At 39.2% G+C, this 27,982-nt stretch overlaps 1 protein-coding gene across 3 annotated transcripts in view; it reads right to left on the bottom strand.

The window, feature by feature from the left end:
- klf12b (Kruppel-like factor 12b) overlaps positions 1-27,982 on the bottom strand; it is a 137,713-nt gene that overhangs the window by 17,439 nt on the left and 92,292 nt on the right. For 2 of the 3 annotated variants that reach the window (XM_054786881.1, XM_054786883.1), the window contains one exon: positions 21,766-21,824. The gene's annotated coding sequence lies outside the window, so the exon portion shown is untranslated. Of the gene's footprint in view, positions 1-4,238; positions 4,307-21,765; positions 21,825-27,982 lie in introns of those variants that run through there. The other variant, XM_054786882.1, reaches the window with a different exon arrangement.

Here is a 27,982-nt window from a genome sequence, read left to right on the forward strand (position 1 = left end):
AGATGAATAAATGTATTGCAACTGATGTGAAACTGATGAGGGGTAGGATTAAATAAGCTTTGCTTCTTCCTACTCCTTTTTGGACATGCAAAATTGTGAATTGTACTATGTGATGTGCTACTGTTTGACTCATATGCATGTTCAGGATGAATTAAAACCATGAACCATGAACCATGATAATAACAAGCCTTGTAGTGCTGTACAACTTTTATTCGCAGTCCGCAGTGCCCTCTACTGGTCAACATTATTATTTTTTTCCCCCTTTTTTTTCCTCTACTGGTCAACATTCAAACTGGACGCCAACCTGTCTATAGAGGCCACCTGTCTATAGCGGCCACTTTTGCAGACTCCCTCTAGTGGCCGCTATAGACAAGTTTGACTGTATAAGTAAATAAAGAGGAGTGAGCTGATTAATAGAATGTAGTGTTTCAAAATGTTTATCTTTTAAATAATAGATATGTTTCATTTGCATGCTCTGCAATGAGTTATTTCTTGAATACAACAGTATTTCTCACCAACTTTAGGAGTAAATGTAGGATGTAGGATTAAATAAGCTTTGCTTCTTCCTACTCCTTTTGGACATGTGGAACTGTGAGAGGATGATTCGTGAGATGTATTCCATTGTAACCTTCATGCTCAAATAAACTAAACCAAACCAAACCTTTGTCAAGTTGCTTCCACTCGCAACTTTGTCTGGCCTTATTGCGGGTTATTTTGACGTCACACTCAATCAAAAAGAAATGCACAGTGAAATGACAGTGAGTCACCAACATGCAGGCTGCTTTGTCTGGGCTCTTGCTTTTGTGGAATGATACAGTACAAGGCAAATGAAAGTTTGTTACGCGCAATATTGTACGATAACCGAAACAGTGTTTGAAAACTGGGGCACGATGTTGGCGTCAATTTTCGGCAAAAAACAAATCATACAAACACTGGGGTGTTCAAAAACTGAGGCGTGACTCCATGTTTTTACGCAAAAATAAATTGATGAGGTACACGATAAGTCTTAAAAGTCTTACATGAGTGCAATCATAGTGTCATTAGAATAATGACATTTATGAGAACATTTTAATGTTACAAGAAAAAGTTGTAATGTCATGAGAAGCTCATAGATAAGAGAACTGAGAAGATAATGCAATGTTACCACAACAAAGGTTGCAATACTATGAAATCAAACTACTTTCCAAGAAAAAATACGTTTTAAAAGTACAAGATAAACATTGTTGTTATGACATTATTGACATTATTGCAAGAATAAAGTGAAGTGAAGACGCCAACCGGTGTGGCTGTGCAAGTGTACGTTCATAAACCTCACTCCCTAAACCTGAAGAGCCATGCTGAGCATTGGGTTGAGTGTCTGGCCTTTTAGCTCTATGGTTAGCACTCTCGACTCCCATTACGAAGGTCTTGTGTTTGAGCCCCGAGCGGAACGGGTTACACTGGTGCCGTGACCCAGATGAGAGTGAGGTTTAGGGGGGTTAGTGTAACGGGCGCTAAGTAGTTTGGCTGTGCATGTGTGTGTTAGTAAAGCGCACTCCCTGAACCTTAAGAGCCGAGCTGAGCATCGAGTTGACTGTCCGGACTTTTAGCTCTACGCTTAGCATTCTTGACTCTCAAGGTTTCCTTGGCTCGAGCCAAGCGCGGGGCTGGTTGAACTGAGCAGGTTACAAGAATCTGACTACTGACATACAATAATAAAGTTGCAAGCATAAAGTTGCAGGCATAAAGTGGTAATCTCACCAGAATAGACAAGTTGTTTTATCATATTTAGAGACGTTCCGACCGATTGGCCACAGATCAGCAGCGGCCAATTTCCATGGAAAAGCACAAGATTGGCATATGCCAATCAATGCAATCACAAAATAACGTCACCTGCAGCCTATGGAGACCCTTGTGTGTAGTGTAGTGTCCTGCTCTACTGTCTGAGGTGGAGAGGGTGAAAACCTTCAAGTTCCTTGGCACACACATCAGCGAGGACCTCACCTGGTCTCACAACACCCAACAAATTATGAAGAAGTCCCAAAGGAGACTGTACTTCCTGAGAAGACTGAGGAAATTTGGCATGTCCACCAAAAATCCTTAGTTGCTTCTACAGATGCACTATGGAAAGTGTCCTTACAGCCTCCATCACTGTTTGGTACGGTAACTGTACAACACGTGATAGGAAGGCACTCCAGCGGATGATCAACACCTCACAGAACATTGTTGGGCCAGCGCTCCCCTCACTGCAAGACATCCATAAATCTAGAGTTCTACGCAGAACACACAACCTCATCAAGGACAGCACACATCCACAACACTCATTATTCATTACTATTATTCACGTCAGGCAGACGCTACAGGAGTTTGAAGTCCAGGACCACAAGGCTGGCGAACAGCTTTTACCCACAGGCCATCAGGCTTCTCAACGAATAAACACACGCCGCACGCAACACACGCACACACTCATAGCACTTTATTTATTTATTTATTTATTTATTTGTATTATTTATCTGTATTAATGTCTCTTCTGTTGTTGTTGCTTAATTTATTGGTACATATGTTTCTTATGTTCTTCTTCTTTTTCTTGTGTTTTCTTTCTTTTCTTGGGAGAATGAACAGAATAAGAATTTCATTGCATAGTATAACTGCCTGTTTTACTATGCATATGACAATAAAACTCTTGAATCTTAAATCTTGGGTAGTGTCCCCCTCCCCCTTTCCTTCAGCCTGCACAGGCAAGCGGTAAACCCAAACAAACATGTCTCTGTTGTGGAACTTACATATAAAGTTTACATCCTGCAACACATGCCGCAAATAATATCTTGCTTTAATTTAATATGGCATTTGAAGAACAAACATTTGACAAAGGTGAGTTTCTGAGGCTCACAGTGCAGCAACAGTCAAATGGCAGCTGACGTAGCCAAAACACTGGCCCGTATGTGCGTGACAGTCAGAAGGCTAAGCAAATAACCTGAAAAAACGTATTAATTTTTTCTCAGTGGTGGAAGACACCGGGTTCCACTGACTGCTCTCTCACCTGGATCTATCCTATACACTCTGTAAGTTTCACGAGTGATATATGATCTCTTGAAAAAGTAAGTAAAATAGCTTTTGGTTTCAATTAAGGTGATTTTATAGTTCCTTTTTCAGATCATACAGCCAATAGCAGGGGTGCAGCCAGGAATTACAAAAATCACGTTGGGCCCCCGTTTTAATTTTTTAATAATTACCCATTTTTGAGTGGGCCCTTTATACAGTTCCCCTGGCCAATAGGACTCATCATAAATAAATAGAAAAATGTACAGTTACTTCATATGATCGTCATTGGTATCAGTCAATCTCACTCATGGATGATCGGTATTGGAATCGGCAGCATAAAACCCTGATCGAGCACCTCTAATCATATTACAAAAAAACTTGTAATGTTTCAAGATTCAAGCGTTTTGTTATAATCAAGAAAAAATGTTTAAAACATTCAGTCATGTATTTTGAAAACAATAAATCACTTAAATGTGGTCATATTACAGCATTAAAGTACAACAATAGAGGTGAATTATGTTAGAGAAACACTGTCATGTCGCAAGAGAAGAGTTACAAGAGTAAAATTGTGAGGAAAAACTTGTATGATGCTACACATCTTGCACTCACGACAATAAGTCTCATAATTCATACAATTCTATTACGTTTCAATATACATTGTATTCCACAATAACCGGTTATAATACAGAAACATTATAATATGTTAAATGGGACATAATTAAACCTAGCACAATCCATTTTGTATATTACAGGATGTGTTCGGTGCCACACCTTGTATTATACTGTAGTATATTATTATGGGTTATTATAAGATTAAGTATCCTCTGTCGTCTTGAAGAATGCCTTTTTTTTCCCTGGACACACCCACCATCCCTTAACTAACTTCCTCTCTGGTCAACTTTTCAGTCTTTATTATGCATGTCATCTAATTGACTCCTTTTCCTCCTCTGGTCATAATTACTATTAGCGGCTGCAGGGCATCTGTCACCTGCACTCGAGCAGACAGAGTACTTGGATCATTCCTTTTGTCTCAACGTTCTTCTTTTGTTGTCCCCTCAGCAATAACAGGAGATGTTCTTAAGGCCTGGTAATGCTCATGGACATGGTTTTACTTGTTTTGGACATGTTTATTAACAAAGTTAAATTAAGGAACATGGTTACAGTTGCATAATTCAACATGTCCGACAAAGAGTGGGAAGAAGCAGAGTTGATTTAATCCCACCTCTTCTCTCTCAGCAATTGTTGATAGTTTGTACACTGCCTTTGTTTAACAGCTTACCATTTTCTATATAGGGAAAGAAAAAATACATGTAAAAAAACCCCAATAAATACAAAGAAATAACTAATAAATTACAAAAATAATGACAAAATAACGCCCCGTGACCCTAATGAGGATTACGCAGCATAGAAAATGAATGAATGAATGAATTACAAAATAAATACATTAAGAGAAAATGTAATAAATAATGGATTATTTAAAAAATAAATGACTAATAAATACAGGAGTAAAAAAAAAGACAAACATTGTACCATGTATGCAAAACATTATTAAATAAGTCGAAATGAATGAATTCAGCCTAAATAATATCAGACACTTTGGTTGTCAGCATTTGTCTTCTTCCCCCATACACCTTGAAAGCACATGCTTCTGAGACTGGCTCGTAGCACTACATTGTTTAATTCACTTTAAGGTTGCAAATGGGAAGAATGAAAAAAATAAAAAGGGTTGCAGATTGATTTTTAATCTAGCAGACTAATCACCTTTATAGCGCATGTATCCATCATGGCAGTGATGGTTTGCAATATGAATTTTGGCGTTACGAGCGAGGGCTATGAGTTCACTCAAGTCGTAATAAAGCTTGGCAGTCGCTTGCCGTGATAACTCTAGTCGCAGTTGACTTTAATAAAGTGTTGCATCCAGCAACAATAATTAGTCATGTCATTCTTCAAAGGTCCTTGAGAGAAAGATCTCCATGCAACCTTTTGTATTAATTCAAGCTCTGGCGACAACTGTACCATCTGGGCCCCTTGTACTCTGTGATTAATGCCGAGCGCTTGATTCATGCGGATTAATAAACACGTCTTTGGGAGCTAAATGGCACATACAAATGCTGAGGATGAACTCATTCAGACTGTCTTGTTTGTGTTGTTGGTAATAAAGCCTCACTCATCATTGCACACTACAACCATCTTCCCAGATACATAAATATGGGATTTGGTGATTAACATCACAGAGAAAATAATAATAATCCAGCCTTCAGACATAGTGTATGTACATAAGATTTGGTCCACATGAACAGACTACCAGTGCAGTGTGATTAATATAATTACCCGTCATCATCATCACTGTGCAGATTAAACCAGCCTGCAAAACTTTTCTCATTTACAAAAAAGAGGAATGTTGTTTGTACTAGACATTATGATCTTTGCAAACAAAATTAACTCCGTAATCCCTCTCTTGGTCCCTCTCAATGTCACAAAGGAAGGGACGCCACGCAACAGCGACCTCCACAGGAGGAACACTGGTAGAGTCGCTTGCTGGAATGCCGGCATTGTGTAGTGTATTGCCAGATTGTACACTGAATGCAAGGACTGGATTTTTTGGTATTTGTTTTATTTTAACAATATCATTTTCTTATGTTTCTGATAGTTTGCACGCTTTTAGTGTCAAACTAAAGCAAGTAAAATATCTCTCACTACAAACCATAAGAATAAATCATGTTAAGGTCATACTTATCTGACAGTGTCCTTATATTTTTGCTCATTTTGTACAATATATTTGAAATGTTACATATACTACATAGTACGGACTATGCATTTGTTTGTGTAAACTAACTCTTCCACTCATGAACCGTTGGACACAATAGGGTGAACCATTTGTCAAAACTTGCAACCCCACTGTGTCACTGGCTGCTATTTTTTTCACAAATACACCACATGGCAGCGCTGTTATTAAACCCCAAACCCAAAGTTTGTGAGTCGGGATTGACTTGAAAGCTCTCACACATCTTCAAGTGTGTTTAGTGTGTTCAACTGAATCACTACGGAGTTTGGTACACACCTTTAGGGGACTGACAAGCACATGTGTATCATATTTGGGCAAGATTGGTTGAAAAACATGGACGCCTTCAACAAAACGTATTTGCATTTAGCAACAAATTGTCCATACGTCATTGACCATTTGCCTAATGGTGATAAAACTTTGATATCTGTATAACACGTATTCTAGCATGTCCTCTGAAGCATTTTGACCACAACCCATAGGGGGCACCACCCATGCAAATGTGTTAATATATTATGTTCTAAGCTGTGCATCTAAAAGTATGTGTGTTAGATGACGTTACACGTGGTCCTTTTAGTGGTGGGGCTGAGGGGGTGGAGAGGCATGCAGACAGTCCATGATCATGGAGGAGGAATGAATGATGCTGAGATAAGAAACCAAGTAAAAAGAGGGCAGACCAAACAGGAAAAGTACTAAGGAGGAAAAAGGGGGAAAATATGAGGCGTTGCCTGCCTGCCTGTGCAGGAAAATGTGCTGATATGAATATTGCGCAGTCTTTCTGGCGTTGGGTACTGTTTTACTTTACTGTATACGTGTGTTTTTTGTAGCTTTAGTCAAAACATGGCACTTTGCTTTGTTTAAATTACTATGACTTTACAGTTCATTAAGGTTATCGTTGCTGTCCAATAAGAAGCATGCATGACCACGAGCTATGATGTTGAATACCACTGAGGAAATTCAACTAGAATTTGGAGGGAAGATGTGCTTGTAAATTTGCACAAAACTAAACATTTTGAAAGCAAGTGTCAAAAGAATGAACCCCAGGCAAGAGTTTTGCTTAGGGATGTCCGATAATATCGGCCCACCAATATTATTATTATTATTAACAATAATAATAATAATAAATAATAAAATAATAATTTGATGTTTTGGGCTTTTTTGCAACACAAAGGGTATTAAAATACGAACGTAAGGAATTTACGCGATGTCTTATATGAAGAGTCCAGCATCACAATTTCTGTCGACACTTGTTATCCAAGTTGAGATAGACTGTATTGTTGTTTTTACATGACTCACGTTGGCTGTTGGACGAGATTGTCCTACAAATTATTGCCGATAAACGATATTATTGTCAACATTATTTTGAGACCATTTGTTACATTCATGTAAATGATAATATATGGCATAATAATGCAAGTACACCATATCAAAAGCAATATAGTTGAATTTTTCAAGAGGATTTAACACTGTAACTGGAAGGGCAAGAGCTTTTCAATAAAATAAAAAAATAAACATCATGAATTAAACAAAAAAAGACCCAAAAAAACTCCAATGAAAATAAAATGGACTCTTTTAGCAAAAAATTGCACTTAAATAAAATAGCAAAAATTGCACTTCACAATAAAAAAAAAAAATCACAATCACAATATTTCTGATTTTGAATCAGTGTCACTTTAGTTATTGTCTCAATATTGACAAAAAACTCCCACGGCCCTAATGAGGACAAGTGGTGCAGAAAATGAACGGATGGAAATCATCTGCTCCTGAATGTGGAGATACAGTAATCCCTCATTTATCATGGTTAATTGGTTGCAGACCCGACCGTGATCAGTGAATTTACGAGAAGTAGGATTCAGGCGATATCGCAAGATATTTCTGGCCGCACGGTGGTCTAGTGGTTAGCACGCTGGCCAATACAGGAACAGCCTGGAGATCGGGAAGACCTTCGGTTCGATTCTCCCCTGGGCATTTCTGTGTGGAGTTTGCATGTTCTCCCCGTGTGCGCGTGGGTTTTCTCCGGGCACTCCGGCTTCCTCCCACATTCCGAAAAACATGCAGGTGAGGTTAATTGGCGACTCTAAATTGCCCATAGGTATGAATGTGAGTGTGAATGGTTGTTTGTTGTTTGTTGTTTGCGATTGGCTGGCGACCAGTCCAGGGTGTACCCCGCCTGTCGCCCGAAGTCAGCTGGGATAGGCTACAGCATGCCCCCGCGACCCTAATGAGGAAGAAGCGGTATAGAAAATAGATGGAAATGGATGGATAATATGGTTTCTAATATTATTAGACCCCTCTAAACATGAAATAAGATCCTTATAGTCACCTTTAAACTCGTATTACCTAATATAGTAGACGCAATAAAAAATGAGGGATTACTGTACAGTATCTCCCAAATTTGAGTACCCTCCTCACATTTCAGCACATTTACGATAGCATATCTTCTCAAGGAGCCATACTACAGAAATAAAACTCGCTATACAAGCTGTACACGGACTACACCAAAGTATCCAAGTTTCATTTCTATAGGATTGACCCTTGAGAAGATACTAAAAATGCTATCTGAGGGTGTAGTCACAGACAGTGTCATTCCTGGCACCTGAAACGTTATATAAATGTTACATATAATGTATATAGTTATAGAAAATAGGGCCATGTAGTTGAAAAAAATAAAAACATGGTCTAATCTGCCCCCCCTCCCCAAGGGAACAGGAAGACACAGGCGATGTTGTAGCCCACATTTCTTTCATACCTCCTTTATGCATTCAAATTAACTTCAGCAGCATAAAATTCTCCCATGAGATGCCATTGTCTTCCTGCGTGTCCCCCAGGCTCCCCCCCACCTCATCTCCCTGCTACATCTACTTCCAATCAGGCAGACTTCCACATGCTCCAAATAGTTCAATGACGACTAAAACACACCGTCCAATAACACTCACAGTTGTGTATATAGCGAGACTAGCAAGCAAACTGAGTTTACAATGTAACACTACACTTCACGTTATGCTTCAATATACTGTATTTCATGACTTACTAGGCCATAATGCAATATATGATATGTTAAATATGTACAATGCATTCAGCCATTGTGTGTGGCAAAGACAAATGCTAAAAAAAAAAAAAAAAAAAGATGGGAGAAGCCACGCACCTTTGCAATGAATAACATTAAGACATTTGTCATAAGGGAATGGATGAAGAGTGTTTGACTCTGGAAAACATATCTCAGAAATAGATTGTTTCCCTTGAATCCAAATACAGTACATTGATACGTACCTTTTTCCCCAAATCATACAATCAAAGAAAATTAAAAAAACACCATTTCGAAATACAGTAGTACCTCTAAGGTTAACCGCAAAACTACAGGATTGTGCTCATTGAATATTTGTTGCTCATGATTTCATTTGTTTTGAAAACATGCTAAATAAGTTACATTGGGGGGCCATCAAATGATCACAGTTGCACAATTCAACGTGTCTGAGAAGAAGCAGAGGAAGCAGATCTTATTTAATCCTACCCTTTCACCGTCTCAGCAATTATTGAGTTTGTTCAATTCATGTGTTTAAATGTTACCATTTTAAACCAAGTGTGAATTTTTATTTTAAAAAGGAAATACATAAATAATAAAAGTAAATATATTTATAAAAAATAACATTAGATGAATAAAAATTATATTGTACATCAAATTAAGACATCCAGATGAATATATACACAAATACAGGATTAAAAAAAACCTGACAGAAACGCTGTATAATGTATATGCATATACTAGACTAAGCAATAACGTGAATAACACATGAATTGGATGTGTTGCTTGATATTGATGAAATTGGCATCCATGCTTCTGCTGTTGAAATTGGTCATTTATTGTCAGATTTAATGTTGCTAATTCTATTGGCCTTAAAATGGAAATATGAAACTGTTTCTCAATGTGGAGATACATGCTTTTTCCTTGTGATGCTGACGCTTGAGTTGCAAATTGAGTTTACAAATGTATGTAAAGCTACACTTTCATCATCATAACGCTTTTAAAATGTGCTCCGCTGTGCTCGAGTGAGCTTCAATGAGTGGCCCTTGGTGCATAAAGCAAGAACGAGGCTGACGCGGCGGCAGTGAGGCCTTGCTGAATCAAATAAGAAAAAGCCTAAGGCGTTAATACAGTACGTTAACACAACTGGCAGACAGAAACAATAACATTTAAGCAAACACACAGTGGATGTGTCTGATATCGTCTCACTAGCGTGGCTCCTTTTGCAGCAATGATTTCCAAAGTACATCCAATATTATCATATCTATTCAACACGAGCTTGGATTCAAACGCGCTCAACGGCGCGCCCGCCTCTACAAAACTCTCCCACAGGGTTCTAATAAAACAGCACCGTTTCCGACTCTCTGGAAGATGGCGGTCTGAAGCTCTGTGATCTGCGATAGACAAAATGAGACGCAGCAGCTACAACAGAGCAGTCGGCGTATTCCCGGCGCTCCTTGAATAGATAATGCCATCCCTCCCTCCCTCCTGCTTCGCATGGCTTTTATTCCCTCAAAAAGAATGCATCAGAGAGGGCCAAACATTAATTCTCCTCGTCATATGGAGGAGCTATGCAAGTGGCACACCACCATGGGCTTTTGAATGATTAAGGGAACACATAAAGGGCTCCTCGTGGCGCTTTGAACATTTTTTTCCCTCCTTTTTAACGCAGAGTTCCGAGCACTGTCAACTTTATTCTCTGCAGGAGACTGTGTTTAAAAGACAACATTAAATGGAAGCGCGGTAACAGGTAGGGACAAAAGGAATGAATGCAATAATGCATCAAACCTCTTAAGAGCTGGCAAAGGGGTGTGCGGGTGAAACCACTTTGCCCATTTTATTGTCTTTTTTTGTTTCTGTTTTCATGCCCACTGTGGATCACCTTTAAAAAGATGTGCCCCGATTAGAATTTTTGATTTTTTTTATCAGTTCAAATGTCAAAGCAACTACAGTATCTCCCAAAAGTGCGTCCAACCCTCATATTTCGCATTTTTATGACAGTAATCTTCTCAAGGGTCAATACTACAAGTATAAAGTATGCCCAAGTTTATTTTCTAGAGTAGTCAATGTACAGCTTGCACAGAAGGACAGATTTACTATCCACTGAAAATGACTCAACACATAGCCATTATACAGTAAATAGACTGCAACACAAGTGAGGAGCAAGATAATAGTGTCTTGGTGGTAGTAGTGTCATGGTCTGCGACTGCATGAGTGCTGGAGGAGCTGCAGTTCACTGAGGGGAAACATGAATTCCAACATGTGCTGTGACATTGTGAAGCAGAAAATGATCTGCTCCCTTGGGAAATCGGGCCCCATTTTTTGTTTAATTGGTATATGAGGCAGCTGGGCTTGAGCCCTGTGAATTGTGCCGAGCAACCACTACCTCGTGACCATGCAAACACACACGAAAAAGAGCAATCCCGTGTTGCTGGATTAACTTTAAGTAAATTATGTTCAATGTTACTTTAAATGTTTTTGTTTATTGCTAAAAGTTAAAACTGTTTGGGCAATTTCATATGCTGCCTTTGGAAGACGAAAATGTAATTTTTCATTGAAAAAAAAAACTTGTTTGCAGTCTAAATAAAAGTATTATTGCTGTATTCATAAATGGGGTAATTACGTATTTAGCATAATTATTAAGATGTATAGTACATTATATTTCATTATTATGATATATATTATTATTTTAATAATTATAATTTTGTTTAATTTGGGTGTTTAATTTAATGTTTTTCACAGTGATTTTTTTTTTTAAAGTGAGAGTTTGTGAGGCAAGAGTTATTTTTTCGATTGTCGTTGTTGGTTTGTTTTTTCGTTTCTACGGCAATTTAAAAAAAATGACACATCCAATTTTCATGAAACCGGAGTTGTAACTAAAATTGTGGCGTTGTGGCACATGTTGAGCGAGAGCCCGTAAAATTTAGTTATGGATCAGAATAACTATGCATTCCGTCCAATCGGGGCGGTCACACACAGGATCCAGCAGAAGGAGCTACACCTACAGGGCTGGGTTGGAATAGGATGGATTGCACAACGTGATTTTTCAAATCAATTAGAATTGTTTGGAATCGTCGAATGTGGCCGCAGGCGCTAGCTCGCTTTTCCACAGATAAACAGACGAGGTGTGCGCATTAAGATGCAACTGTGCGTCTGTGTGTGTGTGTTAAGGGGTGGGGAATCACTTGAAGGAGTGACATTGACCGAGGAAGTGCTGACTTGCACCACTGTTTGTCTTTTGATGTGAGAGATCAAATCAATGTACACGCCGTTTCTCCGGGGCACTACGCAGGCAGATTAGCATTAGCCCGAAGGTGCGAGCTTTGGCCCCTCGATCATTAGCGTTTACTTGCACCTCTCTGAATAATCAAGATGCACTGAGTGCTGCCACATTGACTGGCGGGAGGGCGAGCATTGGAGATGGAAGGCAGTCAGCGCAAGGTTGTCATTAGGAGACTTCAACCTGAGCCACAGACACTGGCTGACACTGACATTTGTTATTGCCGCCCGCCGCGTTATTTGTCACCGGCCCTGCTGTGCAACGGTGCCTTCACATGGAAAATACCACAATGAGATCTCCTGAGTCTTAAGTCAGATGGATGAAACGCTTCGCAACATTGATAAAGGTTGATTTAGGCCCCTGTGCCAACATTATTGCGGGTAAGCTAATGCAGAATAATTGGTATATTTTCTCCTGTCAAAAACGGAGCAAAATGGCATATTTACCTGTGCAAACTTTGCCCTTGCATCAGAGGAAACACCAATGTCAGTATTTTATAGATTAAAATGACAAACAAGTGACAAGTAGTGTAATTTAATAATAAGGCATTAATTGCATTGGGGTGCAGTAATTATTTGCATATGTACTCACGTACTCACTTCTGGTTTTAGAGTCGTCAACTACTGTTTCTTAAATAGAACAAAATCTCTAGGGTTCTTGCAACCAATTGTTTCAAGATTGGTTAAAAACACTGCAGGCAAAATGCCAACATTAGCCTACTTGTATAATTGAGAAAAATAAATGCATTTTAAGAGGATGCAATAAGAATTACACTAATATTTCAATCTACGTCAATATTCAAAATGAAGAGGGCTCTTTCACAGTGTGTCAAGAAATAATTCTGAAAGGAAATGGGCATTTTGCCAAGCAGAACAAGGAAAATCTGTCTGTTAATCTAATCCTTAACTAGGGAGTTTGATTAAATGTACTTAATCGGGGAAAATTAACAACCAATTAATCTGTTTAGTTTTGATATAAATTTCAGATGACAAAAAATATATAGAGTGTTTTTCCATAACTTTAATTTTATAATATATATATATATATATTTTTTTTTTTATTTCATTATTTGCATTTGAAAATAAGGGAAATTTTCCCGAAAATAAAGGAAGTGGAGACCCTGACTGCATTGCCTTCACAGATTGCCGTTGCTCAAGCGTGGCTACCGTTACTATTCGAGAAATGTAAGGGAAATTATCTAACACGGGAGAGCGACATGAAAGAAGGGAAAAACACAGGAGTTTCCAGGGGAAAACGGGAGAGTTGGCAGGTATGGTTATTGTCCTCAATGTAACGCAGTTACTGTGTCGCAAGAACCAAACTAAATTGACAGGATTGTTGCTTTGACACACCCGAGATGAGGTGATTATTGTGAGGAAAAAAAGACAATCCGGTCTTGTCTACTGTACAACATTTGTACTACTTGTCCGGGACATCCAGACTCGCATTGCAAGTGGGCGTGGCTCGTCACCCAAGTGCGAGTCATAAAGATACAGATGGAGAAAACGAGAGAGCAAGCGACTGCTTTGAACACTTCCACTCTCCGACAAGCTTTGTTTTTTAATTGGCTGAAATTAATCTTAGGGATGTAAGATGTCTGATTTGCATTCATTAAAAAGCCACCAAAAAGAAGTCGTGCTTTATTCCAAACAAATTTGCTTAATTATGCATGGCAGGAAATTCCCAAATGAGCTGTGGATTTTCTGGTCGCAACCACTTTATTTTTTGTTGTTTCCTTTGGCAAATAAGGTGTTTTACTTAATGTAGAGGAGCACCTTGAATCTGGCCTTAAAAAAAGCAATATGACTGCTTTAGCATTATAAGAATCTGCATTTTTCATTGTTAATTGCGCCTGTCAGTGTCATTAATTTTCATCTGAGCCAGGCAATAACATTAAGAATTCTTTGACGCTGATGTTTTTGAATCAGGTCTGTGAAGAGGACACATAGCACGACACAAATCTCAAGGAGATATCGATTGTGGCCGTGTGTTCTTTTCTATGAATCTTAAATAGGCCCGCCGTGGAAATCTGCTTGAGACCTCACTTTCAAAAGTAAACTTAGGGGCCAAGATGGAGCAGGTTCGATACATTTCAGTTTAGACACATGAGCATACGTGGACACAAACAGATGGACCACTGAACTATGCAAACTTTGTATAAGAGGGACTTTGTCATTTATACAGCACATTCAAAAACCACCCAAGTTGTAAAACCGTTTTGAGGAGTGGGAGGATGTAACAGAGAGAGGAAGACCACTTTTCCACAATGTGTGAGCTGCCCCTGAAAAGGCTCCATCTGGTTCTGAGGATTGTTTTGGGCACAGCCAACAGGAGCTAGTCTGCAGACCTCAGGGCTCTGGTTGGAGTATCAGCCTGCAGCAGCTGAGTCAAATAAGGCCATGAGGTGCAAACATTTAAATGCAATAAATATAATTTGAAATAGGACTCTAAAAGCAACTGAGAGCCATGTGAAGGGAAGCCGATGAAGGGAGTGATGTGCTTGCATAGCTTGGTTTTTGTCAGCATACGGGCTGCAGAATGTACGCGCTAGGCGAGGGCCCTCCACACCCCATGCACGCCCCGTCCAGGTGAGAAAGTTTCAACACCTGATTGAAGAGACCATACCACATTCATTTGCTGAGGAATTTGCATAATGTCCCATAATGTCCATAATGTGTTTGGGTGCAAAGTGCAGGTTTGGATTGCACTATTTAAAAGAAATCATTAATCATGGCAAGCTATACCACCCTCTGTTCATCCTGATTTTGTATTGCATTTTTAACTATTTTTTGTACTCATTGATAATTTATTCTTAAGTATGTCAGCATTATTAATAATTTATACCTGATTCCCTAACAAAAAACAACGGGAATCTAGGAATGAGTATCTACGTATTTATTTCACAGTCACACCGGTTGAATTTTTGGCTAAAAAGTTACTGAATTGATTTGAAGTTACTGAATCGTTTCGGATCGTATCGTTCTAAATCAGGGGTCTCAAACTCGCGGCCCCGGGTCATACACATACACAGTATATACTGTATATTAATTTTATTCTAGTCACTAACGACCGCACATGAGCAAAAAAGATGCTCGGTAATGAGAGTGTGCGGTGTGCTAGCTTAGTGTTAGCTCGTATTCCTCTGCGCTTTCCTCGCCTTTGTTTACGGTCTCGATGGGGCTTGCAAGCACTTCCGCCCTGCCGTGTGGTGTGCGTAGACAGCAGTATTGTGGAGCTCTTGCAGACAAGTCGAGGATCGGTGATTAAAAAACATTGGTGCTGCAAATATCCAATATCAAAAAGCTCTTGTCGAGTGTAAGATGTTAAACCACACCCGATATGAACAAAATAATAACTACAAAACTGCAAGACATGCTGGGCTTCGATGTGTGCACGCGCCGCCATCTTGCGTAAGTATACAGTAGGTCTTCTGTTGAACACACACGTCATTTTCAATTCTTTAATAACACAAATGAGGCTGAATTTGTATCAAAATAGGCTATTCGTAACAAAAACAAAGACATTCTATATAAAGATGTACGCTCAGCCGCAGCCATGCTTACCCCCATGTAGTCAGAATGGTACAATCTTGATCACATTTTCAGATGATTCAACGGCGAGATTGATAGTTGAATCACACTGAATCAAATAGTCGAGTATTCTAAGACACCTCTCCAACATCAAACATGGCCAGCTTCCCACAAATCCAACATAAAACAAAGTGTATGAAATAGCTATGTTTTGATCATCGGGTTTGTAGAACAACGTCGTACTGTTTTAGTGTGAAAGCAGATTCTTGCGGGGTTTTGATGTGCAGCTCTGCAACAGTATACATCCTCAATGGGGGGGATGACATTGTGTGTTTGTGCTCCAACACTTGATTTATAGCTTCATTTGGCCCGCGCTTGTAGCAAACACATCCTGCCTGCTACATTGTAAGTCCCAAAACAAAGGAAAAATAAAATTGATCTTTGCGGACACACACACACACACACGGACACACACACACAAAATCAATGAATGAGTATTTCCTGTTTCATGCCACGCTAGTACGAGGTCGCTGGAGTTTAACCTGGGATTATATCATTCCATATCCGTTTAGAACAGTCGGTTTACACTGCAGCCTTGAATGTAAACACAACATATTTCAAAGGCTTTGTGCTCAGATTGGCTTGTGTTTGCTTAGCATGAATGTGAGCCTTGAGCTGGGTTAGTTCTTCCAAAGGGGGCGTTAGGGCACTGCACGCTCCCGTATGAAAGAAAACATATTAACATGCGAAATACAAATTTATCACAGAGCTTCATGCATGTATGTGCTCGTAAGGCTCATTTTATTTAATACATATACCCACTCATACACACAAATTACATCCCTCACATATTAGCAAACATTTTTATTGCATACATCTCCTCAAGGGTCAATGCTCTGATATAAAACTTGGATATACTTTAGAGTAGTCAGTGTACAGCTTATATAGCAGAAGAGGTGTACTACAAAAATGACTCAACACATCATTATTGTCTAAATAGCTGTCAAATTGGGGTGTCACAAGATCTCGTCTCACAAGATCTTGTAAGATTAAAACGTGACAAGATTTCTCGTTCAGAAAACAACTGTCTCGTGGGCACTAGGCCTGGGATGATAACAAATTGCAATAAATAAAAATGAATTGGAAAATGTTGCCTACCTCAATACATTGCCATGTGCACGCATGACTGTTTTCCCCATCTGCCGCCTCCAAAGAGGCAGGGAGAGAGTTCACTCTGTGCATTGGTTCACCTTAGCACCTTTCATAGAAAGACGGCATGAACGGAGTGAGCCCTTTAGTTACAGTTACACAGTCTATTTGTCTCGGTGGGTGGAGGTGGAGGAGGGTGGAGGCAGGGCCGGTAGCATATGCACAGAGTGCAGAAGAGTGTAACAAAGTAAAAATGTATTAGTAGATTGCAATGTATTGTCATATAGTTTTTATATTTTGTCATTGTACTTTTTTTAAAAGTAAAGTTAAAATCTTGTCTCGTCTCGCAGATCCAATCTCATGCATCGTTTTGTCTCGTCTCGTGAACCGAGTGTCTCTTGACACCCCTACTGGCAACACCAGTGAGTAGCAAGAAGTGTGTCTTGTCTACAGTCAAGCATGGTGGTGGTACACTGCATGAGTGCTGTCAGCAATGGGGAGCTTCGGTTCATTGAGATAAACATGAATTCTAACATGTCGTGTCTAAAAAGCACCATACCAGTTCATTGTTGTCTAGGTTTTAGGTATCAGGTGACTAAAAGTTGCTCTCTAATAGGTTAACTTGTACGGAGGAGTATTTGGGCCACACAGAAAAAAAATAAAAATAAAAATATCTGAAAAACTTGGGGAAAACGTAACTTAATAAGAATAAGTCATATTGTTAAGAGACTACACAAGAGACTAACTACTAGACATATACTCTATTACATTATTAGATATATGTGCTAATGTTGCTGAAATTCAAAAAGGGAAAAGAAAAAAAAGTAATTCTATGAGAATTCGGGCATAATATCACAGGACTCCAAAAATGTGCACACATTTTTTTAGAAGAAAAAAATTGCAATGTTTTCAAAATACTCTTGTAAAGTTGTGACTTTAAAGTCAAAATAATCTGAGATAAAAGTTGTAATGTTACTAGAATATAGCCATATTTTTGGGGATGAATAAGTTGTACCATTATGAGAAAAAATTTGTAACGTTGCAACACTACAGCTGTTATGTTACAAAAATAAAGTTGTTTTATTACAAATATAAGAGCATACAGTTATGTAAAACAAAAACATGTTTAATGTTCCAATAATAAAACTAATATTACAAGATATAAGTTACCTTACTTTTTAATTAAACCACATGTTTGGAGGAATATGTCGTAATATGAGAAAAAAGTAACAACATATCATATAATGTTAGGAATGTAAAGTCAACATTTTACAAAAATAATGTCAAAAACAACTGACAGAATTCCCACAGCAACATAACTTTTCATGACATGTTTTTCCATGTAATGTCATTGAACAATTCCCTAAAGTGAAAGTGTCTTTAGAGTCAACAACCAGACATGAATGTGATGCCAGGTCTGTATAAAGCATTCTCTTATAAGGACAACAAACAGGGGTCTGTGTTTAGTCAACATGAAAGTCTGTTTAATTGTTTGTCATTATTTCCAAATGATTGTTTGCAACCTGCTTTGTTCTGACTCTCTTACATCCTCGTTGCTTGCATTTGTGCGCATAGTCCAAAGGATATGCTTGTCCCACTCTTTTCTATCGCAAAAGGTGATCATGTTTCCACAACACACAACCACTCCAAAGTTCCATGTTCAATTGTTCTCTGGCAGGCTGGCCTCTACATGACACCTGGAGGCACCGCTTTGCACTATCAGTTCCTCTTCCTGCCCTGAAAGCAGCGTCACGTCGCCCGCCGTAACAATAATGGCTGATTTGGACAGTAAGTGCTTCAGCAGCTGCTTGGACTTTGATTCACATTACTTCCTGAGCGTGAGCTTCCTTGTGCACTCTAAAACGCCCCTGCCTCAGATGCCATTAGTTGAAAGCAGAGGCAAATGGTTCTCATGATTATTGTTTGCCGTCTTTGTTCCGATTGCCTTGTAACATAAGGTCGGGAACCAAAATGGGTCGTGGGTCAGTTTGGATTTGGTGGCAGATTCAAATGCTGGAAGGTCAACCAGGCAAAAATGAGTGCACCCCTCACATTTCAACAGCATTTTTATGACAGTATAGCTTGTTAACCAACAAATCTATAGAAATGAAACTGAAATATAGTAAGAGTACAGCTGTATAGATTTACTATACACTGAAAATGACTTCACACACACTCAAGATAGTTGTTTTTTGGTTGGCGGTAGCATCAGTCTCGGGCTTCATGAGTGCTGCCAGCACAGGGGCACAGCGGTTCATCAAAGAACAAAATTTATTTCAATGTGCTGTGACATTCTCAGAACACATTTTTCTACTTTACCTTTGTTTTATCCGCGGTTCGGACTGTTAAAGCAATATGCTATGGAGAGGAGCCAGCATGAAAATTTCATATCGTAAATATTGCAAAAATATCCTTGCAATTTGATTACTTAGTCCTCTTCCAAGCTACAAAAATAACTTGATCGCCATCAATTGTCAATTGTCTTTCCGCCATGTTTTGTTGTAGCAAAATAAACACAATCAGTGTTTATCGCTAAACTGTATACTGCTTCATCCCTACTTCGACTCTACACCAGGTTGATATTATTGATTGATACAGCAATATTTGAAGAAACAGCGGCAGACAAGTTTAACACAAAATGGCCAACACCGGCTGACAGTTTTAACACAGCACGTATTTCAGGTATCAATTTGTACGCCACGGCAATCGGCTGTAATTCAATATGGCGTTCCTTGAGGTTGAATGGAGAAGCCATACGGCAAATACGGCCACCTTTAACATCATTGTGTGCTTGACTTATCCCCAAGGACGGGAGCACCAGCTAAAAAAGATGATCAGCGGTGAGAAAAAATAGATAGCAGTGATTTAATAAACATCCTCCAAATGATCCCTGTGACTTGCAGGCGGCGCGGCAGTCGCTCGCACTTGGGCTAGGTTAAAGAATCAAGTGAGATGATTCATTTGAGTGACTGGGGTAGTTGAGTTTGATGGATCATCCCTTAAAAGCATCATTGCTAATCTTCGGGCTCCTCTTTTTTAGGTTATTCACAGATCAGTGAGTTTTCCGGCTAATCCCGGACCCGACCGCCGCTCCCCCCGTCTGTGTACACGGTATTCATCACACGCTGACAGGTGGAGTCCTTCAGACGACAAATAACCTTCAACGAGAGGAGGCGCGCAAGCGGTAGGTGTGCAGTTATTTTGGATACATGGCACAGTGGAGTGGGGAAAGCTGCACGAGGCGGAGATGTATGGCGTCCTTGTTGGACTCGCCGAGATGGACCCCCTCTCAGTTTCCTAGCATAATCATTCTGAGCCTCAGCCATGCCTTCGACAACTCAATCAGACAGCCCTCTACCTGTAAAGTGGCTGGGCTGATTTGATTGCCATTTTTATTGGATCCCACACCCATAAATCAAACCAATGGGGACGGGCTCTACAGACGTGACCACTTGTCATTCGCCGGCAGCCTTGGAAACATTGTTTCGGAGGCCGCGCGGCTGTCATCAAAGGTAAATCAGGGCCAGGGAAGTTTCTTTCCCGCGACGGCAGAGCGGCGTGGTTAAATCATTTCGGAAATGGATGTCACCGCAACCAAGTGTTTTCACCTACCCCTTCAATAGAGTCCCATCAAGTGGTGACAATGTCAGCACTTTTACCCTACCTGCAAAAAAAGATCCGTCTCTTCTGGGTTGGCTGGTGGTCTGCTTTAGCAACAAAGACTTCTTGTTAAGCACTACAATACGTATTAGCTAAGAGCATAATTGTCCAATCATCAATTGTTCAGAGTTTGGTCGATTATGTGGACTTGATTGCTGACTAACCACAACTTTAAGTAACTGATGTCAAATGGAGTGTAATACTTGGGAGCAACACAAGCACTGTTGATTCATTCCAGCCAACTTGCTGTCTCAAGAAGATGAAACATGACCTCCACTATCGCACATTTAGGGTTGGGATCGCAGATGAACATACCACAATACTATAGCAGTGATTTGAAAACAATAAGGACAATATCCCACAACACGATATTCGTAAATCATCATGTAAAATCTGTAATACCTGTAATACCTTTCATGGCCTCAGTTGTTTAAGTCTCATACTATATTTTAATCAACTTAAAACCTAATTGCCTAATGTATGCCTTACCTTTTTGGGAGGGTAAAAAGTTTCCAAAATACTGTATCTTGGCATGTTCTAAAACTTGTTTTTTTAAATTGTGATCATTGTGTTCACATCAATTTTAATTATTATTATTTGAATTTTTTACATTTTTTCCTGTCATTTGATGGGGTTATTTTCTATTGTATCATGTATAATCTAAAAACATTTCTTTTGGCCAAAATTACTTTTTTTTTTGTCTGAATATATTTTCATTTGGACAAAAAAAGTAAAAATGCATGCTTCTTATTGGATTTGTTTATTTTATTTTTATAATAATAATAATAATATTTATAATATTAATTGTAATATTTAACTGCTTTGCACAGGCACTTATAAGTGGTTGAGAGGTGTGTTTTATTGCATGTTACACAAGTAGATCTACAGTAAGTATGTAACAAGTCTTTCTTTAAGTGTGTTTATTGTGCTATGAACCACGTGTGTGTGATTCATTGAATAAATAACTACTGTACATCACACATTGGACATCAAGAAAATGCTATGTGAAGTCTTTTCCTACATGGAATCAGGCCCTTGGATCCCAGGTAGTAAAGTCTCTTTACACTGCCTTTGAAACTTGAGAACTGCATTGTTCATCATCACTTTGTGATGTCTCCCCGGCTTTTGATTCAGTGCGAAAGTGAAGTCTATCATGTCCGCCAGCGCCAACATATTCTATTAAACACAGGTAGCTCATTTCCTCCCACTGCATGGCTGAGCGGGATTGTGAACGAACATGATGTAAAATTAATTCGGAGCTCTGAAATTTTGATCACGCCTGGGCTATTTTGGGGTTCTCGCCGCGGAGGTTGTTCCTTACCTGGTTCCCGGGGGGCGGGCGGTCTCTTAGGGATCAATGTCATTCGGCATAAATATCATCTGTGGAGAGAAATTGGACATAACAAAAGCCATAAATGTAAAAGCAAGCACTATGGAGATTTACAGTATACAAGGAAAAGAGACATACATTTACAAACATCTATGCATGCACAACACTGAATACTTCTAGTATTTCAATAAAACTATGGAACGACTCAAACAACGCCCTAATATGAGCCATTTTAAAAAACAAGTACACTATATGGTTTACAAGGCATATGGAAGAAGCAGAATGCTGAGAAGCAGTGTCTGATTTCATTTATGCCTGAATTCATGTATTTATTATGTCACGTGAACACCACAGTGTCTGATATATTTATTCTTGAATTTTTTTTATTACTTTATGAATACCGGTGTCTGATATTGATTCCTGAATTCATGTATTTACAATTTAATGAATACCAGTTATTTATGATAATTTACTCCTGAACTTGAGGGAAAGGCTTCTTGAGACGTCATCTGTACTTCTGCGAAGAAGGTGTCCTGAACTTATTAAATGAATACCAGCCTCTTATATCATTTACCCTGAACGACCTGTATTAACTTTACTTACCCCTTTCCAATAGGTATGTATTTTTGATATATTATAGATTCTGTTTTACTCAAACACAATGTCAGCTTTTACTGCCATATTTAGTCTTAATTTATTACCTACTATTCTCTAATCAAGGTATTGCGTATTATATGTTTTGAATGGGGGTGTCACGATACACTCAGCTCACGAGATGAGACAATACACGATACTGGGTTCACAAGAACCAGACGAGACAATATTTTAACATTACGTTTAAGAAAACTACAGTGGCAAAATATAGGACTGGACAAACACAAAACAATGCAGGTACGTTACTACTAATCATTTATGTTGGTGTGCAGTTATGAAAAGAAACATGTACATTACACTAACAGAACTACAGTTCCCATGATGCTTAGAGTGCAGAATCAGGAAGTAGTGAATTTCCAAAAAAATAAGCTAGTATCCCCTTTTCGATAGAATTCCTATGCAGCGATTGTGTTTTGATCTGACAAGTCTTAAGTAACTTTGATCACATGTAGAATTACTACAACTTCTGCTTGGACATTAACACCATGGAAGCGGTTGAACACCAATAAGAAAAAAAGCAGCAACACGTGATGCAACGGAGTGACGCTCGGAACACCGATTGCAGGTTGGATTGCAAGGTTTATAGTGTGAGCAAAGCACTTAATGTGCAGTTCCAATCCTGCCCCGCGCATTGCCACTTCCATATTATGTGCATTATCATTCATAGTGGCAATGCCATAGTTCACTGATAGGCTTCTGGCTAGATAGCTTTTCTCTAAACGTCTCTTTTACTATGTTATTTCTTCTATTTTGGCTTCCACAAGCTGTCCACAAACTATTAACTCTACTACCACGCTTTCTGATTCTTCACTTTCCCTATTTTTAGAAAAGCGGTAACCTGGTACATGTTAAACACAGGAAATGAACATACTATCAGTAACTGCTAAGCCATGGACAAGGAAGAGAGTAAATACTCTCCTTTTCAGACGTACTGAATAGTGCAAGCGCAAAGATGTCATGCGCTTCACTGTAACTTGTTTTGCATGTTCAATATACAGAAAGTGAACAAACTATCAGTAATTGATGTATGGAGGAGGGGTAAGATTGAATAAGCTCAGCTTCTTCCTACTCCTTTTCAGACATGTTGAATTGCCACGTGATGTTCTTTATTGTAACACCGACATGCATTGTGGATATAAACTACACCATTAGCATTCCCATGTCCAAAGCAGTAAACAAGGCGGCCGTTAGAAGTGCGGATGATTTGAATCAACAAGGGTGAACAGATATGGATACTCTGCGCATTAGTGTTAATAGGAATAGATTATGGAGGGATTTGGAGAAGTGACCTTCAGTGCACTAATTGAAATAGTACTCCGAGTCAGCAGTGGAGTAATCAACTTAAACACAGAATCATAAATCATCGTGAGTAGCGCTGTCACATGGCGGCCATTAGCCTCGTGTTTTTCACCCCCACACACCCCCCCACTCCTCCACTCTCCCGCGGCAACCTCGTGAAAATGTTTGCCACGCCGATCCGTAGGTTAATAGGAACAGAAATGGCATTTAGACTCTATTTGGATCAAAGGCACTGCGGGGTTGAAAGTTTGCTAATTTGCAGGTAATGTGAATTGATGTAGTGGAGGAGGGGGGGAGGCGGGCACGCCGTGATAAAACCTACATCATAACGCTGCTTTGTGACAGGCTGAGACATAAGAGGTCCAGCTAGTGGCCAGATATGTTATCAAGAAGGGATTAATCTTACAGGGTCTGCGCGACCTTTGTGTTTTGTTATTAATTACAGCTGACAAAAGCGCAATAAATTGCTTTTCCTTCGTGCTGCTGCTCCATCCCTACTGTTGCTTGTTAGCAATGCAATAATGCAACTTTATTTACTCATCATCACTTAAAACGTCATCTCATGTATCAACATTGTTATCCAAAACAACTGCTAATTCTGTTGCTGTTTTTGTTGTAACGACGTGACTTTTGTTTTAGCTACCTAATATTGTTAATGAAAAACACTATAATTTTAAGATTTTTTTTCAAAAAAAAAATGTAAATTATTTTTGACAAAATATATTTCAAATTATTTTTAAATGTAAATTATTTTTGACAAAATATATTTCAAATTATTTTTATTGAATGAAAAATAGCTGATTTTTATTATTCTTTCAATATTTAATTCAAATTAATATTTAATTATACTTAATATTTCGCTGTGGTTTGTTTTATAAATGGTTCAGAAGCATATTACATTGCATATATTAAATATACTTAAAATAAATCACATGGCTTTACTGTGTCCCCACAAGGAACCCAACTTTCTACACCCTGCAAGGTATGGGGGTGAGTCTGGCACCTGTGGCCAGTTCATTCATTTTTGTCGCCTAGTGTTCAATCAATTGCCTCACACATACACCTCTGATAATGCTAAGGTAGCCTATATGATGAGTTTATTATTTGGCTGAGCTGCTAGTTGGGCAATTGCTATTACTGAAAGACCACCCAAAATGATTAATTCCCTTATCCTTTTTTCTGCTGAGTACGTCAAATTTTTGATTACTCACTCAAAAGGAAGGCTGGCTGTAGACTGTTCAAGATAACGCAGAGTAAATTATCTGTCACTGACCACTCTGTTAATTTCCGCATTCTGGCTGCTGAAAGCGAATGGGACCAGGAGGCGCTATGCTGCGCCTTCCACTCCAGTCTGGATCCTGGGTTGATGGATGTGTTGGCGGCTCGTGAAGACACCACTACACTGGATGAACTCATTGAAATGGCCATTGGGATCGACTCCAGTCTTTGTGAGTAAGTGTACGAACGGCAAAGGGAGGCCTCCACTGCTTCCCAACTCAAGCCCCTGCGTCCCGACTTTGGTGCCTTCGGCTTCGCTTCCAAGGAAGAGGAGCCCATGCAACTGTGGGGCAGTCGAATATCAGCCATCGAGAGGGAACGTTGCATGTGGCTGCACCTGTTTCTGCACTATGGGCAAGCCAGGCCCGGTTCGACGATGCAGGCAGCGGCCTGCTGTGTTGGGTCCTCCCCGTGTGGGAAACCTCACCTCAAGGTACTCTTGTTTGGCCCAGATCATCCAGTAAAACAATGATATTCATAAACTCTTTTGCAGATGACCTCTTTAATGAAGAATAATATAACCAACTTGCCTCTCTCCAAACCAGTGCTGTTTTGCTCCCTTGACGGGCGTCGCATGACCACCATCATGCACCATACTGAGCTACTTTGTCTGTCTCTGTCGGGTAACCATACTGAATCCATACATTCTTTTGTCATGTCTTCTCGCGCTGCACCCATCGTATTGGCTTTGGAGCCACAATCCCATAATCGATTGGCCTAACTTCAAGATTAGTAACTGGACTACAGCCTGCCATGCTCATTGCCTACATTCTGACCCCACTTTTTTCCTGGTACCTCGTTGCAGGTTGACAAAACCAACGATTTACCTCCCGTCGATGTATCATGACCTCAAGGAGGTTCTTCAGTAAAGATTGGGCTGTGTACCGCATTGTCCGTATTATTGCAGGTTTGAATTATCTCACAACAGCAATAATAATCCCCAATAAAAATCCTCACACTAAAATGAATCTCAACTCTGAACCCAAGACGTCACTTCCTGTGATGAAAAACATGATATTATTATTTAATAGTTTTGCACATTTTAGGAGTGGTTTAAAATTGACTGCATATAGTGCCTCCCTCCTTACTGTCGTTAGTAACGGACTAAAGCAACTTTATTTACTCAGCATTACTTAAAACGTCATCTTGAGCGTTGACACGCCGAGTGGATTGTCACATCTATATCCATAACAACTGGCCTCCTCACACTAAATAGCTTTTTAATTGCAGCTAAAGAGTTGGAATTAGATACTAAACACTAAACAGCGTCTTTCACACAACAATACACAGCCAACGCTGATAAGGGGGCCGATGGCGAGTGCTTATGCTGCATTAATCAAATAGCAGGTCTAATTAAAAGCGCTTTAAACAAAGCTTTTCTTCTAAATGTTGCCCAGGTATGGCAATAATTTTTGATCAGCCAAGCCTGCAAGACAAATAATTAGAACTGCCACAGCGGCCTGATGAGTGATGTCAGCATCTCCCAGTGACCTTCCCCTGCTAATTAATTTTCATTCCCCAGAAGAAAAAAAAAGGCCACCGTTGTTGCACATTATTAATTGAGTTCATGAAAAGATGCACCTGATTAATTTTTGTTGATAATACTTGTCATTCTGCCGGCCGTCTGTAATCATTTTATGGGTTTTTGGTCTTTGTGTGTTTTTCAAACTTGATCTAAGTCATCTTGGCAGTGGGGGATTAATTCATCCCCAAAATGGAGCTGCTCAATTCCAGTAGACAACAAGGCCTCTGTTTGCAAAACTGTATGACTTCATTTCACTTATTTAATCACGTACGTTATTACAGCACTTATGCTGAGAGTGAAGGGAAAAAAATGAGCATACGAACCAATAATTTACTTCTATTACCAAAACATGTTTACCTCTAATAATAAATACAGTGGGATTACCTGTGCAATACATTTTGTTTCAATTATCCTTTTTGTGCTTTCTAATAGTCTTTGTGCCAAGGCAATGTATATATTTTAAAAAAAAAATCAAAAACATAGCAAACTACTGAATACATCAAAGAAAACATAATAAAAATGAATTAAAATTAAATGTAAAAATATATTTAAATAAGTTAATTACATACCGCAACGCTCCTCTAAATTTTGAATGAATTAGCTTGGGTCAATGGTCACCTTTGCAGCGTTCGTTCAAACGTTGATCCTCATTCGATTTCAAACTTCCACAATATACAGTATTCTACTTAATCAGAGACAGAACACTATACATTTTAAAAGTCATTTGATACAAAGAATCAAATGTTGCCAGGATTAAAGTTCAAACTGTTCCTACAATATTCATTTAAGCTTTCAACATATTTGCTCCTATAATGGCTGAGGGTGTTTATTAACTCAACTGCAGAGAGTACCAGATGTCTTTTAGGGATCACATTTTATTAAGAGGCTTGACTTTAATTGTACAAATTCATTTAAAAAAAAATACAATTACATTAAATCTATACTTTAAAGAAAATAAATGTTCTCTATATAAAAGTCAGCTTAAACATGCTGTTCTTGACTACAATGGAACCAGATTAAATCATCTGACTCACTCATTGGCTGACTCACGTCGACATAAAACAGCCATAGTTTGCACGCTTACTTGTGACTTTCGACAGAGACATAAGGAGAATGTCAGAGTCTTTTAAGGTTTGGACCGTGAGGTGCAGAGACAGAGGTGATGTGCGTATTAAGGGTCTTTCATTGGGCTCACAGGGAGCAAAGCGACACAGTACAAAATGATGAAGATGACTAGGGGATACTGCTAAGGATCACATAAAAATCATCATGGAGAGGGAGAAACAAGGAATGCACCTCAACAGATAAATACAACCCAGGGAACAAGACACAAGCAAAAAGAGATGCAACGGAAGTTTGAAACGCAAGTAGCCGTTCCTTCCTGTTGTCCCTCACACGCTTCTTTTTTTGATGTGGCACAACCACGAATCTGCTCTTGCAAAAACACACAAA

The sequence above is a fragment of the Dunckerocampus dactyliophorus genome, chromosome 9 (genome assembly GCF_027744805.1).
Source record: "Dunckerocampus dactyliophorus isolate RoL2022-P2 chromosome 9, RoL_Ddac_1.1, whole genome shotgun sequence".
Taxonomy (NCBI): domain Eukaryota; kingdom Metazoa; phylum Chordata; class Actinopteri; order Syngnathiformes; family Syngnathidae; genus Dunckerocampus; species Dunckerocampus dactyliophorus.